This window comes from Aegilops tauschii, chromosome 5, assembly GCF_002575655.3.
Source record: "Aegilops tauschii subsp. strangulata cultivar AL8/78 chromosome 5, Aet v6.0, whole genome shotgun sequence".
In the NCBI taxonomy this organism is placed as follows: Eukaryota; Viridiplantae; Streptophyta; class Magnoliopsida; order Poales; family Poaceae; genus Aegilops; species Aegilops tauschii.
This window is the reverse complement of record NC_053039.3, coordinates 419,997,234-420,002,612: the sequence shown is the minus strand read 5'-3', so window position 1 is coordinate 420,002,612 and position 5,379 is coordinate 419,997,234. Positions and strand designations below refer to the sequence as shown.

Here is a 5,379-nt window from a genome sequence, read left to right as displayed (position 1 = left end):
AGGATGCGGCTTACAAAGTTAATAAATCATTCGACTGTTCTGAAACGTTTTTCTTTTGTTGAGCAGTGATGGGAATAGGTGTCATGTCTGGATGATATATTGGACCAGGGATAGAAACGGTGCCGCTCACAGACTCAGCGCAGGCGTGCAGCCGTCCCTACCCTGCCCGTAGTATATACGGTCCGACCCGGGGGGTTGTTCCCCACACCCCGCTCCGTTCCCCATCTCTGACAGCCCAAATCCCAACATCCAAACCCTAGCTTCTGGCGATCTCTCTCTGCCCTGATCCCCGCCGCCGCTGATGTCATTGGACCGCCGCCGCCGTGCTAGTGGCCGCCCATGAGAAGAACGCGTTGTGGATCGACAACCTGTCCACGCAGGGAAGCGAGGAAGACATCATGACGGACTTTGCCCCACACGAGGCGACCGATGCATCGGCTACCGCAGCTACGTGTTCGTCTTTTTCCGCTCTGTCACTAAGTCCCGAGATGCCCTCGAGGCGCTCCACGGTCCAAGATCAAGAGCGCGTTCATCTGGGTCGAGTACACCCTGCCAGTAACTTCTCACCCCCTCCTTCTCCCCCACTCGTATCCCCTCCCACCTTGGATCCCCCGGGGATATGGCTGCAGTTCGCGATGTCAATTTTTTGATAATTACGCCTTCGGTGCTTCAGATTTGCAGTTTATTTAGGCGGTGTGGGATGAGGCCTCCAGCAGCTCTGATATATGTAATTATTCGAGCGGCAGCACACAGGGTCAGCAATGACGGGGTGGTCTAGAAGAGGCATGCAGGTGGCTGTGGGATAGCGGCGCTCCGGTCCACGGGAGCGCGGCGGGCGACGCCCTTGATTCAGGCTGCCAATCGGGTCGGGTTTCATTGGGCCGACCTCTACAAAATCCATGCCCGAATAGCTAATCGGGTCAACTCACGACCCACGACCCAACCCCTGGGTTTGACGAACGACCCATACCCACACCCGATGGATGACCTGACCCGTTCGGGCACCCATCGGGTCCATGAAAACATTTCCATTTTTTAAGCCGCCTAGCATGCAACAAGTTCAAACAAAATCGGTGAATGACCTAGCACGAAGGGGTGGTAGTGGGTTCCTCGGCGGAGGTGGCCACCAGGGAGACGCCGGCGGTGCGTAGGGAGGTCGGGCTGTCCATGTTTTCTTTCTAATCACGGATCATCTGGATTGGGGGAAGAAGGGTCGGGTTTGGCATTTTTTCTGGATCTTCAGCAAATCATTTTCCGGATTGGGGGACAAGGGCTGGATCGTGCAACTCCTTTTTTCTAGATCTTTAGCGAATCGTTCTCTTCTACCACTTACGGATGTGGTAGTGGTGAGTAATTGTGTTTCCGGATCTTCAGCAGGTCGTTTAACGGATTGGGGAACAAGGGTCGGGTCGGGCAGCTTTTTTCAACATTGATATTTAGCGAATCATTTTCTACCACTTATGGATTGTTTTTTCATGATCTTTACCAAATCATTTTCCGGATTGGGGAACAAGGGTCAGTTCGGGCAGCTCTTTTTTCCCGGATCTTTAGCAAATCATTTTCTACCACTTATGGATGGCAGTGGTCGGTAATTGGTTGCAACTTCAGGGGCAAGGAAGTTCAGGACGGACATGCAGACACGAATCCCTTTATCGGTGTTCAAGTAAGCATTGTTAAGCGACACTTAAGCGCTGAGCAATGGAAAAATGCTTTGCTTTGGCCTTAAGTGGTAGATTCAGCGTATTTTAAAATTTTGTCCAGAATTTGGCTATTTTTGAACTGCTTCTACTTAGCTACTTGCGCAATAATGGCAGTATCTCATTTATGTTATTATTAGGGTCCGTACAGGAGTTGTTTCCTTTAGATTCTGGCCAAATCATGGAAAGATGATCTGCATTTGGCTATGTCTATTTGAATTGAACTACATTTTAGTTGTCATTTTGCTTGCTGTGTGAACCTGGTGTGTATTTGCTATGTTGTGAAGGTCAGTTTAGATGCTACTTCAACTACCAGTGTGTCATGTTTCCTATTTTCCTATGCAAACTATTCAAAACAGTCAAGTTCTGGCCAAATTTGAAAAAATGCTCAAGCACGCTTAAGCGCCCATTGCTCTATGTTATGGCCTTCCGCTTGTTTGAACATTATGCCCTATTAGTAGGTATTGAAATACTCCTAGATTGGTGATTATTCCTTGTTCTAGGGTGAAATTGCTATGCTGGTGTTGTGTAAAGATTTATGCCCTCATGGTGTTTACTTGTGCTTGTTGATTGTCCGTCTATCTCAAAGCAAGAGGTAGAGGAGGAGTTTCAAAAGTTTGGAGAGATTGAAGGTGTTGCATTCTCCCATGATCAAACTTCTGCATACATCAACTTTGAGAAGCTGGAAGATGCCATTTTTGACCATAGAGCCTTGAACGGGACAGATTTAGGGGCAAGGAATTGTGTGTTGATTTCCATAGGTCCAGAGGAAGAGCGGTATGCATCTATTATTGTTGACTGAGTCTATGAAGTGTTTTTGGGCTACAGTTTTTGAAGGGATGCTATCTTATTATTTAGTTATTTGTACTAATTTTGATAGGAACAGTCGGAAGAAGGCAACTTCAATAGTAGAGAATCATTGCCACCCGGTGAAATGGGAGTTGGACATGCAAAGGTACTACTATTTACTTCACTTGGTTCTTGTTGTTGTATTGTCCTCTTTGATCTGCGGGTTGCTTACTGTCATATCATGTTCTGTTTGTCAGGGTTTCTGCTGGAGTATGAATGAGAGAGGCAAAAATTCCTACCAATGTTCTCTGGGTGGGTTTATCCAATACACATAAAGTAGGAGTCACTAAGGCGGGCTATGGTAGCACATGGTGTGGTTACAAACATCAAAGTTTTTCCAGAAAGGCAGTATGCTTTTGTGGAGTTTGCAACAATTGAAGGAGCTTCTAATGCTAACAAACTTCTAGATGGGCGTCTTTTCAATAATACAAGGATTCATGTTCTTTTCTCCAGCAGTGGGCTTGATAACCTAACAACGCTTGTTGGGTTCCCTAGATCAGAGATGTACAATGATAGTCCACATGCGACACGTGATTATTTTGGTGTTGGTCGCAGTAGTGATGGCACATCACAAGGGTATGATCCTCGACGTGGAAGAGCAAGATACTTGGACTATGGTGCAATGCCAATCACTGTTGGTATCCTTCCAGCACCTGAAGTTGGCTCGTCTTTGTTGTCTGGACATTCTGCTCATAGTGCGCTCAATTCGAGAGAAGCCAAAAGGGTGAGGCTGGATGCTGGCATCGACCCTTACCATGTAAGGACAGGCATTGAGGGTCTTCATCCGGGTCTGGAAGCTTTTTTTACCCTTGATCTTCAGCGAATTGTTTTCTACCACTTCTGGATTGTTTTTTCCGGACCTATAGCAAATTCTTTTCCGGATTGGGGAACAAGGGTCAGGTCGGGCAGCTATTTTTTTTCTCGGATCTTTAGAGAATCATTTTCTACCACTTATGGATGGCAGTGGTGGGTAATTGTTTGCAACTTCATGGGCAAAGTCAGGGCGAATGGGCAGAAGCACGAATCCATTCAAGAGTGTTCAAGAAAGTGTTGTGGTAGTGAAGTATATTGTGGTAGAGACACTTTCTTTTATTAGGGTCGGAACAGACGGGCAGAAGCACGAACCACATATACATAAACTTATGATTATTTGTGTTGTGGTAGAGACACTTTCTTTTATTAGTGTCATTTACATTATTTCTATTTGTGGTAGTGAAGTATATTATGCCAATGAGATATTGTATGCATTCGTTGTTTTGAGACATTTTTAAGACGGAAAGTTATTACTAACCAACTCCTTGAATTAAATTAAAAGGTGTACATGAAGGCCATGTTTTTGCGATTATTTTTCTCAAGATGTCATAATTAGATGGCCCACCCACACGGCAAAGCCATCCCTGCCCCACTCACAACATATATGAGATGCATACATTATCTAGTAACTATGGTATGCTCAGATTTAAGTTTGAATTATGTACTTATAAGGAATGATGTACTAATACAGAATAACCTTGGTTAGTCATTGTTGTTTATTTCTTGAGTGAAATTACTCCATTCATGTGCTAAAGTTGTGTAATGAGTTGTGCACAAGTGACACAATTTGCTGTTATTCAGGCTGTGATTTGATATAAATATGAAGTGTATTTTATCTTTGATCTATTTCACTTTAACTGAGACCATTCATAGCTATCTCATTGTTTTTTTTGCTAGGAGTACTTGTATGAGGATTTTATTCATCTATTTCATTACAGAAATAGTATGCCTGCGTATGGCATTTGTTCTTTGATTGGGTTCTACATGATAGAGCTATTAGGAACCTATGTGTTGGGGGAATTAGTTCATCTATTTCAAAGCAGGGGGTAGACAAAGAGTTTCATAGGATTGGAAAGATTGAACGTGTTGAATTCTCCATTGATCAAACTTTTGCATACATCGACTCTGAGTAGCTGGAAGATGCCATTTCTACCTATAAAGTCGTGAATGGGATATATTTTATATTCCTCTTTGCCGTATAGTTTGGCGGGATACAGGTCAAATCCATATGGGTTAATGAAACATGATTAATAAAACATTAACATGAACGACAATGTGCATGCTTGTATGATGTATAGAAATGTTGTAACCACACTAACATAGACTTATTATTATTTGTGTTTCTGTAGAGACACTCTCTTCCATTAGGGTCATTTACTTTATTCTATTTTTGGTAGTGAAGCATGTTATGCCAATGAGATATTGTATGCATTCCTTCTTTTTGAGATGTATTTAAGTCAGAAAGTAATTACTAACAAACTCCATGAAATAAATTAAAAGGTGTCTATGAAGTTCATATTTTTGTGAGTATTTTTCCCAAGCGAAGGATAATCGAGTTCGAGCCGATTACGCTCGTCCGTCTACCCCCACCCCACCCCTCCCGGTAATACATACGAGTGACGCCCCAAAAGGAACATGTGGACAAGAATATGTCACGGGGAGAGGATATGGTTGAGAGAGGTTGCGGTGGGCGGGCCCCTTAGTCATGTCTCCCGAGAAATAAGATAACGACTAACTACGTATGTTTCTATTTCTTTGTGTTTATTTTGCTAGATAGATTGAGGCGATGCAATCTTGGATTATGAATGAGCTATTTGCCCTTGGTTATTAAGGCGTAATGAAAACTTTGAACTATGTTCTGGGTAATCTTGCTTTTTTGGGAAGGTCATACTTAACAATTGTTGGTGATGGGATAGTTTTTTTAGTGTTCCGGTGATGGGAATAGGTGTCTGGATGATGTTGGAGCAGGGATAGAAAAGGTGGCGCCCACGGACTCAGCGCAGCCCCGCCCGCAGTATAT

General features: G+C 43.7%; 1 long non-coding RNA gene across 3 annotated transcripts; it reads left to right on the top strand.

The window, feature by feature from the left end:
* Nucleotides 1-209: 209 nt before the first annotated feature.
* Nucleotides 210-3,725, top strand: LOC109760134 (uncharacterized). Of its 3 annotated transcripts, XR_005755694.2 has the most exons (4): nucleotides 210-1,663; nucleotides 2,287-2,474; nucleotides 2,578-2,652; nucleotides 2,744-3,725. It is a non-coding gene; the product is annotated as an uncharacterized lncRNA (long non-coding RNA). The 3 variants fall into 3 exon arrangements; XR_005755693.2 differs by having other exon boundaries at nucleotides 210-2,474; XR_006664442.1 differs by having other exon boundaries at nucleotides 210-2,474; nucleotides 2,556-2,652.
* The last annotated feature ends 1,654 nt before the right edge of the window (nucleotides 3,726-5,379 follow it).